The sequence below is a fragment of the Pundamilia nyererei genome, unplaced genomic scaffold, assembly GCF_000239375.1.
Source record: "Pundamilia nyererei isolate P.nyererei 1_Seehausen unplaced genomic scaffold, PunNye1.0 scaffold00147, whole genome shotgun sequence".
Taxonomy (NCBI): Eukaryota; Metazoa; Chordata; class Actinopteri; order Cichliformes; family Cichlidae; genus Pundamilia; species Pundamilia nyererei.
Genome location: NW_005187548.1, coordinates 1,547,545 through 1,560,615, shown reverse-complemented (window position 1 = coordinate 1,560,615; position 13,071 = coordinate 1,547,545).

The window sequence follows — 13,071 nt, the reverse complement described above, 5'->3', positions numbered from 1 at the left end:
GAACCTTCTACCAGATTGCAGAAGTTGGAACAGTTTGTTGCCAGGATGGGACGGGTCCTTCAGTATCTGCGCTGCTCTAGTCCGGCATCTCCTGGTGTAATTGATGCATCTCTTTCTGTGACCAGGTGTTATCTGGCTTGATCACTTCCAAAAGACGGTGATTGCTTAGAAAAATCAATATCTAATCTTGGAAATGTACCTTTGTGCCTGGAGAGCATTCAGTTGATCGAAACACTGACTGTAGCTTTTTATAGCTGTGAAGAATTTTCTTTTTGGTCCACACCTTAAAAAAGCTGAATTCATAAATTGTTAATTTGTCTCTTTTTATCAATGCTGACAAGTGGCAACTTGTTGCAGATGAGAGACGTCCACAAGGAGTGGAGAGAGTCTAACGCTCTAACGCTCTTTATCTAATCATGTGTTAAGAAATACATATATATTCTTAATGTTTTTTCCTGCCTAAATCCAACAGCACAGTGTTTTAAAAGATTCCCAGTGTATTGAAATTTGAAATCATGCAATCCTGACCTGGAATCAGTATATAAGATGGAAGTGAGAATGTAACACTGTCATCCTAGGCCCTAGGATGATGTGTTGCACATTAGGGTGCCAAATACTGCCTTTGTGTGCAGATGGTGCTTGTTGAAGCACCATCTGCACATGGTAATAAATGTACTTTCTCCTGCAATATCACACACGTGATGATTCACTTTGCAGGACTGTCTACATTAGCAGGATGTGACAGGGACAACCTGATATCATGACAAAGAGTGTGGTCCTTCATGCTTAGCCTCTCCAAAGGGTCAAATGAACCTGCATGCAGGAGTTGCACTACCAGCAGGGGGAGGACAGTTGATAGAGGAAGGTATAAAGATAAGATAACATAAAGAAGAACTTTATTGTCATTGTAGTTATACAACAAACTTTGTTTGGGTATGAAGGACATTCTATGTTTGAAAAAAATTAAGCTAGGTCGCTTATATGTATTTACATGTAAATGTGTTAGTAATGTCTGTTTAAACACATTCCTGTGATTAGTTTAATCCTGGCTTGAAATAAAATGTCTCCCTCTGCTGGTACTGCAGCTTACTACAACTTCTGCATGTGTGTCCATTTCCCGCTTCGCCTCTTCAAAGAATGGTAAACCGGCAATCTATTACATGTTTTGACATGATCCTGGTTTGTAAGATAAGGGTCTCATGTCTCATTTGGGACTTTTGTTTTCTGCATTTTGTGTTTCATTAGAATTTTAGTTGTGGTTCATGCTGTTAGGATTAAGCACTGAAAACTATTCTGTAAGCTTTTGGCACTAGGTCTATAAAGAAATTATGGGTTCGGCTAAAATGCTTCAATATTTTACAACACTAAACCTGCAAAATGAAAAAAAAATGGTTTAAGTGTAATAGCAGTGAGTGCTTCTGTATATCATGAGTTAATATTGAGCGCTGTCTCACTGTCACCCTAACCCAGAGCAGCACAACACTGATTGCAAAGGACACACTGTGCTCATCCGTGGGAGAGCTCCGACAAAACAGCAGCATTTGACATTCCAAGAATGAGACGGAGCTGGAATGTGTCGAAGAGTCTGGAATTCACTGGTGTTTATCCTTTTCTTCTGGAGCCAGGAAAAGACCTGCTTTCTAGAATCACACAAAAGTATAAATATAACATTGTTGGAATGTAAAAAGATACCACATTATATACTTTCCCATAAAATAAACACTAATCACAGAATAAACAAGGAGTAAATGACTTTGTGACCCATGCTGCCTCACTGGTTTATTTTACACTGAGTATGATGCTTCCCAATGCTGCATTAGCAAAGCATGGGACTGAGAGACTGGACTACAGCTTTAAAAAGACATATCACAGTGGGGGGTACTGAGCTACCCTTAACCACAGCTTGTCTAACATACACATACTAATTATACTTAAAACTTGTTACAGTGTAGCTCTGCCAATTCACTGTAGCTTTAACTTGTGAAAAAATACCCAGCTGGCTACAGAAGAAAGGTGATGTTTGATCCTCAGTGTGCAGATTATCTGAAATTTAATGTCTAACCTCCTCAGCATCAAAACCGAAAATCATGTCACTAAAAAAGAAACTAAAAAAAAAAAAAAGATTACCACTGAATGAATATGTTGAAAAAATTTAAAACAAACTTTGTTTCTTTCCTGAGTGATCATGAAGTAAAAAAAATTGGTACCTGGCTTGTTGTTGTGTTTGATATAGCATCTTTTGACTCACCTGAGCACTCAGAGCACTTTCTCCCAGAAATATCACTCACCAGTACAGCACCTTTATCTGTGCCTTTCTAACTGCCACACTCCGTTGGAAGTATCGGGGGCAACTATCAGGTATCTTGCCCAAAGATACCTGGACAGGAGGACTCGGGGATCAATGCGACAACCTTCTAATTGTGGTCTACCCACTCTTCTATCTGAGTCACAGCTACCAACAAAGCAAATTAATGCCTGTGTTTTGTTTTCAAGTACAGGATTTCTTTTTAACTCTCTCAGGCTCAAATTCAGTTTTAGTTGCTAATGCACAACCAAGTCCTGCAGTGGTACTTCTAAGTAAAAAAAACACATAAAATATGTATGTGGGGTAATCAGGTTGTTAGTTTTTAACTGTTGCAAATCGCCAACGCCTGCCTCGAGAGGGTTAATAGCAAAAGCCAATTCAGTCATTTCAGCTGGTAAAAAAAAAGGAAAAGGAAAAAAAAGTCAGATGTGAAAAGCAGCTTTCAAATCACATTGGTATAAATTCAAGGACCTGCAGTTTCAAAAGTTGTGAGTGGTAATTCGGAGCTGTTATCACTGTAAACCGCACTATTTGCAGCAAACAGCCATTAATGCTTCTAAGCATGTTTTCACTCCAAAATGTTTCACTTCAAAACCCCCATATATGCACAAGCATTTATACAACCTCAAACTTCAATTAGTATGATAAAGTGACGGTGTCACGATGTAGCCAATTACTTGCTACGTAACATGCTGAAATGCTTCGTAGTCAACTAAAGATATAAAACATACGGTGAAAGTATCATCTCAATTATAACTTCATAGCTATTTCCTGAGGACTTGTATTTACTGTGACGAGGACTCAATGTGACGATAGTTTGAAGGAATGAGGTTGATGTGGCGAAGCACCTGACCTTGAAATCAGACATCTAGTATCACTGTGAGAAAAGTCATTTTTTTGTATTCCACACACTCTGAAGCGCTTCATGAACAAGCTGCATTTGAAGTGGGCTTTGAAGTCAGCTTCATCTATTATGAATAAGGTGACATTTTTTCTGACGACAGCTCCCAATGTGCCTCTTAAGAGACAGCCAGTGAAACAGGCACATGGAGATAGATGAACACCATTATCTTAGAGCTGGAGTCCGACAGGGAGGTGGAGGGTGGGAAAAAAAGGTACACAGGATGTATGGAATCAGACAGCAAGTCAAAAATGTTTATTATAGAACAGGATTCATAGTCGAGGCACTACCTCACATTTAGTATAGGCACTGAACTACTGCACTGGATTCACAGCAACTACTCGGTCTGAAAACCAAAGCCTGCCAGTCACATTTACTTTGGCTACAGCTACATGTACAGCACGTCAAATCAAGACACCCAAATAATGCTAAATGTTAAAGATATAGCAGCAAAATGATCATTTAGATTGAACAAAGATACACCCATAGTGCATGCAGAACAGGCGTGTGGTGCCAACTGTTATCGGTTGGTGTAATTCAACATGTAAATACTGGTAAACTATATATAAAAGAAGGTCTGAAAACTGAAGCCAGTATAGAAATGCCTTAAACCTGCATTTTTTCCCCAATGGCCAGCAGGAGGCAGCAGCTTTGGTCGCCAGTTTCAAGTCATCCTAAATTCATAATTAAGTGTTTTCTGTAAATTTGAGTGAGAAAAGAAGATAAACAGGGCTCAACGGCTTGGCTTGACTTGTGATTAACAAGTCATTGACCAATGAATGTGTAACAACATTTGTGATACAAGAGCCAAAACCATATCTGCTCATATCACTGAATGGCTCCAACTTTTTAATTATTCTTTTTAGGCTTCATCATCAAAGCATGAATTAGGAATTCGGAATGGAAGAATAAAAGTCAAAGTAACTCTGGTTGTATTATTGTTCCTCTCAGAAAGATAGGAAAGCTTATTGTATGTAATCTGTCATTATTGAGTTATTAGCCAAAGTCATGCAGCTGTTAATAGGATGGATGGATTGTGCTCTAACCCATTGTTAATCCTTGTTATCATTTTTAAAACCCACTGATTTTATCTGGTGGTGTAAGAATGTGTCTGGCAGGCTTTGGTGAGGGGAGGCAGCCTTTCCCTTTGTACATCCACGATCCTATCAGCTAATTTAGCCTCGTACTTCTCTCAGCTCTTTAATACAATCTCATTCACTGTGTTTTTTATCCCAACCATTACTTTAAAACACATTGCAATGTTACATTGACCTATTACAGTGACAACAACAACCACAACAATGAATACCACCAAGATTACTTCATCATTATAACCAGAATTATAACAAGAAAAGTAATGCCGGCGTATGCCCTCTATCTTTCTGTGTGAGTGGTGAATGAAAAGGAAACACTCCTCCTCCTGTAAACAGGCAGTAGCCTAATCTTGTTTGATGTTAGAGGGATTATCAAGTAGAAGAAATAATTTCTTAATAACTTTGTACATGTGTGGTGCAGAATAAGCACCTAGCATTAGCTTTATCACAATACAACATGCTGCCTCTTGTGTGACACTTAACCCTCAAGTGACTAGCTATGGTTGTTTCTAATGTATCTAATAGGCTAACCCAGTCAGAGGTATGAGTCCAGTCAGAGTGAGCAAATCAATAAAATGTATGTTTGATATCAATACCACTTTGTGTACAGTGGCACTAAAGCCAGAGAGCTGAGCTTAGCATAAAGAGTAGAAACAAAGAGTGTCTGTCTTTAGTTTGACATTCTGAGACTCTTTTGTTTGACTTGTACCAGAACAGTAAGGTTCAAATACAGTTAGAGGTGACCTTAAACTATTACTTGGCAAAGGGCAGAAATATTATGGATAGAAATTATTTACAGTAAATGAATTACTATTTGTTAAAAAGTCAAATTAAATAAGCTTTCCTTTGCAGCCACCAATAATCGGAAAGGCCCAAGCTAGTCATTATCCCTGACCGCCAGTCTTTATGTTGAGCTAAGTTAGCCAACTCGAGCTCTAGCGTCTCATTTAAATATTAACTAATTAATGAACAGTTCTCTGAACTGTTAAACTATTAGCAACAGCCAATTTTAAATAAAATGTTATTTAATTCATTATAATTTACAATTATAAAACCAGTTACAGATTGTCCCCACTAGGTAATGAAAATGAAGTGATCTGTTTTCTAGTAAATGTTAAATTTTGGTTGAAATTGAGCAAGACACCAGGGCATGATTTCAAGTTTGACATTAGGAATTGATCTAAAATTTAATTTCTGGCAGTTAGGTCACTTGGCTTGACTCAAATCTGCGGGTTAAGTTAAATCCTTTCTAAAATGTGCTAAATGTGTTTTCATTTTATGTATATGTATATATATATGTATATGTATATGTATATATATATCATGCTACAACAGGCTGCCACTAGGACAGCACTAAGCGAGGCCTTATTTTTATAAACAATTCTCAAAAAAATTAAGGGAACACTCTTAACACAACAATTTTAAAAATTTAAATTTTTGGGAGCTCTCAAGAGGTTGATTTTGGTTTCCTCAGACCATTATTGATAAATTATAACCTTATGTCTACAGCGTGTTTGTTATCAACGCCAAGTACATCTGTAAAGAGTATTAATTTTATGAATATGTCATTCTCAGACACACATGCACACACACACATACATAATTATAATTATTGACAAAATATTTACAAAATAGTTACTCAAATATGAGACAAAGCATTTTTCATCATCTCGTCATCATCTGATGTGAGATCCCAGTGTTCCCTTAATTTTTTTACATTAATGGAAACCATTTAAATGACTTGCTGGTTTCCAATATATCATTTTGACTGTTAACTTCAAAGCGTTTTTCATGCACTTGCATAATGAGACAAAGAATTTAATGTGTAAAATAGGGTGTGGCGGGGCATGGTTCATGACGCGGCTGCGGGGGAGGCAGACACACCTGAGCTCGAGAAGCTCATCACGCATCCCCTATTAAACTTGGATTTTTCTTGTTGTTGTCATGTATGTGTGGCTGAAGAGCTGCAGCCGAGGATGTAAGAAACAAGCAACCATATAAAGAAGTGTGTTTAAGGGTGAATATGTGGTGCCATAGGGTAAACACTACTTATCAGCAGTCCTAAATGATTGCGCTGAATGTTATGGCTGGATTTGGATCAAATAACATCAATATGTTATAACTCGGTCAGTGAACCTGAATTAATAAAACAGTACTGTATATTATGATGTAAAATCTCTCTATTATATTTGTATTTTTATAGTTGTGACATTGAATTTAATTGTTGCTGAATTGGACTCATATCTGACTCTTGCTAGTGTTAGTGTCACTTGAGGGTGAAGCCATGTAAGTGCATAGTTTTTATGTATGGTGTGATTCTATGACTACATGTTTACACTGTCATTGTAAGTGTAAAGCAGTATAGCATAAACAAGGTTCTATTTAACTGTTGCACATTCCCACTTATGCCTGGGAGAGTGTAGAAAGCTTCCATCCCCACGTCTCGTCTTCTGTCTTATCACATTCAGTACATTCGGTAACTTTTAGTAGGCCTCCCAAATCACATTTGCAAATACAGAGCACATGGCAATACTGAGACCACAAAGCAGTTTACCAGGTTTTGTCAATCACTGTAGGGAAACAGCACAGTACAGGGAAAGAGAGAGAGAGATCAGAACAGGAGAGTGGATTCTGGGTTTGTGTTTCCCAAAATGTCTGTACAAACTAGTTTATACTTTGATGCCGAGCAGTGAAAATGACAGACGCACAGAAAGGCCAGTGGTCTCCGAGATGGTGACAGTAGAAGCATCTTGTTTCAGTCACAGAATGTTTTCTACATTTCGCTGAAACCCACTCAAGAAATTGAAGTACTCATAAAATAGCACTCATAACCTTTGTAGGCTTTTATATTCCAACAAACATAGTATCCTTGTCAGAAATATACAAAGTGTGCTTCTACACATCTCATCTGACCCACATGGTAAAAAATAAAGATATATATTTTTTAGTCTGTGTATGTCTATTAAAATATATTTTCAGCCCAAGCAAAGCTTTGCAAGAACACCAAACCAGTGACAAACACTTTGGGGAACCCAGCTCAGATCTGGACAACACTACAACACATCTGTCACCTCACGACCTCAATCCACAAGACAAACAACTGGAAGCCAAAATAATGAACAAATAGGAACAATTAACAACAAAAAAATACTCATATTTAATCTTGATCACTTAATCAAAGACATGTTTGTTTTTTCTTTCTTTCTTTCTTTCTTTCTTTCTTTCTTTCTTTTATTTTTGCTTTTTTGGGGTTTTATTTTGGGGTTTTTTGTTCAGCTCCAAAGACACAAAGAATAAAAAGAACTCATGGCTATGCTATGCTAATGTAAAAGCGAACACATTTATGCTACCGGCGGGTGTTGACACTGTTCCCTGTTGCCCGGGCAACCGGGAATCCGTGCTGAAGCTGCCCGCACAACAAAAAAGAAAAGAGAAAAAAAGGAGAAGCTTTTCATTGCTGAAAAAACGACACAGTTCTGATTGGATTCAAACTGAAACACTAACTTAAGCATTTCCCACCCCTCGTCTTTGCACTGTGCTAAAAATGCACCCCTGTCGTTTTGTCCCAACCTGAGTCTGCTGGCCTTATTTTTGTGAAGCAAGGCACAAGGCTGCCTTTACCAAAACATGGCCCTGAATGTGTCGTGGAGAAGATGGTACATACTGTATCTGCAGTTTTAAGAGGTAAGGACACACAAGGCAACTTTTTATTTTTAATTTGTTGGGGGAGGGGCCCTGGGAGTCTCATTTGTTGCTTGAAAATGTTTTGCATTAGTTCCCTGTCAGCAGCGCTCTGTAGTGTAGGATGATTATTGTCATATGGTCGGGCACTTGGTTGCAAAATTGCTTCACGCCTCAGGTTCTGAAGATTTTTGAGCCATTTCGTGTAGAAACTCTTATCAGTTAAAACCATATTAATGCTGCTGTCGTGAGAAGCAGGATCACAATACATTTTGACTTTCAACCTGTATTGCTAGAACACATTTACATAGACATTTACATATGCTTGTGCATCACTTGCTCATGGTCTTCTAAAACAAAACAGCACGTAATTAGCTGCTACCTGTACTGAAGCATCCTGATCTTTTGTTCTGTTTCTGAACCTGCTGTCAGACGCTGCAGATGGATCTTACTGCAGTGAGTACACAGCCTAGCACATACATCACATCAAGAGCCAGAGAGACAGACTTTCACGCCGAAGGACAAATTCTAGACTTACGAGACGTCTTCTCAGGAAATCCATCATACCATGTTAAGGTCAGAGAGATGAAGATTTTTTTTATTGTTATTATTAAAATGCCAGTAGAGACCGCAGGCCAAAAGAGAGAGCTAGCTCTAGAAAAGTCCCAGAATATCTCAGGAGACTGCAGTGTGGCAGGTAAACTGGATCCAATAGCTGCAGCGACAGAAAGCTTGCATTGTACAACCTCCAGAAAGCAATAATAGATGGTGAATGTGTCATGGTCTCAAAAAAAAAGCTCACATGCACCTACACAGGCATAACAACAAGCATTCCCACAAGCAGATACACGTGAACATGATTGTAGGACACCAAGCTGACTAAAAACCCTTAGCCCCTTTAATCTCTGCCTGACACTTGTTTTTATGAAACAAGTCAGGCCGTTTTAGCTTTGGATGTGTGGAGACCAAATCAGATACAAAAGGAGGGTGAAATTTGTAATTATTGAAAAAAAACCCATCAAATGCATGCTAATGTTGCTCAGTTGCCACTGGTAAAAAATGTACGTTTAAAAAATGAAAAAAGAACTACTGTAAGATATATATTTGTTATTAGCAACTAAATAGCTATGAAATGTGAGCTTTCACTTGTAGAGGCAAACCCATCCTGGGTTCTGATTGTCCTTACTTTAAGATTTTCAGGTTCACATCTGCCTGTGGTGGAACACAAGCCCCTCCTGTGGTCTTCTTCCTGAGGCTTTTTCCCTATCTGAATTAGGGGTTTAAGGACACATGGTGACAAATGCTGTACAGACTGTTAAGAGATATGATTTGTTAAACAGATGTTTGTTAAATTACGGTATGTAAGTACAATAAATTAGCTTTAGTTTTTTAAATAGGGGGTTCTTTCAGCAGATTGTCTTTCTGCTGTTTTCCACCTTCTTACCACATGCAGCAAACAGCTGTTTTCACATAAAAAGCACTGGTAGCTCCTCAAGAGCTCGTGCAGGTTGCCAGAAAAACGCCTCCAAATGTTGCTGTGTGTCAGCCGCCCCCAAGCTAAAGTACGAACCAAATTAACTCTGCTTATGTCCATTAACCATCACAGGGCCAGTCTCACTGTCAGTTCCTCTCAGTGGCATACTGTAGTATTACAATACGTACACATATGTTCCCTGAGCCTTGTTATGATTATTGTGTAAACTGTCAAGACAGCTAATTGTTACTTCTCCTACTGCAGCCATGAGCATGGGTGTGTAGTGAAAAAAAGACAAAGAAGAAGTGTAAAAAGAAACTAACAGCTGGAGATATTTTAAAAAAAAACTAACAAACAAGCGAGACGGCCAATTTGACAAATTATGACCTAAATTTAAGCCAACCATATACTATGTGGGCAGATTACATGCCTGTAAATATACACATTTTACCAATTCTACAAATTCTTCTATTCTACAAAGTCATTGTTCCAAAGACATCCACGATATGGCCAGGCATCCATACAGACAGAGTCCTGAAACAACCGAGCTGTTGAGAAAGAATGTCCAAACGTCCAAACAAATGTATCCAGACGGACTATGCATGCATTCACGCTTGCTTGGCTCTGTGTACAAGCAGGTGTGTGTGTGGTGTGTTTTCAGTGTGTGTGCACACATGCATATATGAGCTTCTGACTTGTACCTAACGTACTCAATTAGGTGCACACAGTGCAGCGCCTAAAATAACTGACTGTCAGCTGGCATCTCATCTGAGCCCCTGTGCCTGCAGTGCTCTCTCACAGCAATACATGTGTGAGTCTGTTAGCACGGTGCACCAGGGTGTGGGCCAGAAAACATATGAAGCAGGTGGAAAGACAATGAAGGAGACGTATGTGTGTGTGTTTGCATGTGTCTTAGTATGAATAAAAGCTTATTGTGGGGGCCAGAGACAGCTCTTTTTATCCTCTACTCCTGTGTGTCTCCAAGTTTTTCTGCGGATTAAGTCAATATTTCACTCATTTCAAATGGTCTGGATGTAAGTGATCAATATCATCTTTAAATGTTAAACCATGTCATTATAGTTGGTGGGTTATATAAAGTATTTTTGTGTATTAGTGTCTCTACTAATGTTAGCTAGTGCCATTATTTCTAGTGTCTTCACTACTGTTCCTGGCTACTATGGCTATAATAGAAAAGTTTATAAATTAGACCCGAGGTTAAAAATTCTCAGTACCAAACCTGCTAGGCCTTAAAAGAGTGCTGTGTTACAGTAAATGAATACAGTAAAAGCTGCTGACTGGATCTGTGTTTGCATATTCAGAAATGCCACCATTATGAGAGAACATGGTTCAGCAGAATACATAAAGACCAGCAGAGACTACATGCTGCACAGTGATTTCCTTTGCTTTCTTGCTCAAACACTCTCCTCTCCGCAGGTCAGCGCATCTGTCACAAAACATTGTGTACTGCAGCTTTCTCCATTAACTCTTTAACGCAAAGCCTCACCTTTGCCCAAACAATCTAAAATCTGTCTTTTTCAGTGTGACTTGATGAGGTTACTGCATTGGTGGTGGCTTGGAAACGTTTGTAGCAGCTACAGATGTTGAAATCACGGCACTTACAGTAGATTCCAGTGAGACCAAGAATAATTGGAAACTACCAGTCCTAGAGCATAGTGGTCAGCCATTAATGTCCTTTCTTTTAAAACAGAAAGCATATAAGAGACGGGTGTTACTATTTTGAAATTATCTATTTGTGAACTATGTGTTAAGCCTAATCTTAGCCATTTTGGTAAAAGCTAAAATAATGGAGGGTGTTTTTGTTTTTCTTGTGTGCTTTGTTTTTTGAGTGGAGTTGGAAAGTATCAGCTAACAAACCTCTGCTAACTTGGTTAGCCTGCTGCATTAGTAAATAATTTGTAATTCAAAATGACGTTAAATACAGTGATGATTTTGGTTTGTGAAAAAACAATTTTAAAACCAAATACTTAATGAAAAAACAGAGTTACCTTTAGTACACCCTAATGCTCAACAAAAGGATGTCAATCAGAGAGCCTCTCCCTTAATAATGAAGCCTTAATCTAACTCAGACTGGTGAGTTTAAAATTGGCCAACAGTAAAGCTGTCATTAAGCTATGTGTTCAAAATATCTTTTTTTTGTACAAGGCTGTAACTATGTTTATTTCTGCTGTCTGGCATTTTAACATAGGACTCTATAGGGATTAAAACACCTTTGGCCATCAGAGGAGCTGCAGCTTCAGGCACTTTTAGGCTTCTTTTTAATTTGCCTTTTTTTGCGCAAAATATCTAGCTTGCTAGCTTGCTAGCAGACCTATGCCAGAACACACTAAAGGAAAGCCTTCAGTGGAAGGCCAACCAAGATCAGCATATAAGCAAACATATCATCCTTGCTGGCTATAAAGCCAGATTGCAAGTTAGCTAACAGATTGTAGGCTAGCTAATATTAGCCAGTGGTAAAAACACATTTACACATTATATTTGTACAGCTTTCTAACTATTTTGCCCAACACTGATAACTAAATACACTAATTATATTTTATGTAATCGATAATGCGAGAAGTAGCATATTTTATGTTTTTTAAGCAAACCCCCCCCCCCAAAAAAAATATTGTTTGGATCCTACTGAAAATGCAGACTAAGAGCAGAAAAAAGACGGTACTGCAGAAACTTTCTGTGAACTTTTTCAGTTTTGTTTCCTCTGCAAGCCACAAACTTTTCAGTCTCCTTTCCTTTTAGCCACACAGACATGAATATTTTATATTCACAGGACAGATTTTTTTTTTTTTGCCAGAAACACCTTTAAATAGACAACACTGACATCTATGTTCATGTGGCGAAGAAAAAACTATGATGATGTTAGCTCTGTCACGCCCAAACATCATATTTCAAATCACTTTTCTTTCCATAGAAAACCATGAAACTGTCCAACAATACTCATTCTTAAATACTGTATGGTTTTAACTAAATACATAAATGTCCTCACATGTTTATACCTAGAGAGTGATAAAACTGCTAGAATCATGATTGTAAAATCCTCTTCCCAGTGTATCTGCAATCTGACTGATATGAAGTAAAAACAAAAAATTGGGTTATCTGGATGCTTCTGTGCAGCACATTTGAAAAGCCCTACATTTATTCTGCCATCAACTACATCTGCGTGGTACAATGTAAAGTAGCTCTGGAAGTGATTGCTGTGATGCACTGGTGGACAGATGTGAAGCATATTGAGGTGATAAGCTCAATCGCAGCCAGTTTTTCAACTGAAATGAAGGAAACACAGTGTCTGACTCAACATCCATCAGTGGTTGACTGATTGTAGAAAATAGATGGGCTTGCAGCTGCATGAGTTGCTCTTGGTGTGTGACACCAGGTCGTGGTTGCTTTACACGCATATACACAGAACAAAACAAACCAAACCAAAAAAGTGAGAAGCCAAAACAGTCATTTGTATTCTCAGAACCTCAACTGTCTAAAACTCAATATAGTGTTGTTTCTAAGGTCATAGAAAAGTGTCTGAGCTTGCTGTTGCAGCAGTAGGGGAGAGCAACAAAGAGATTCAGATATGGCCCTATGTTCCTTTATTATCCAGAAAAGTACC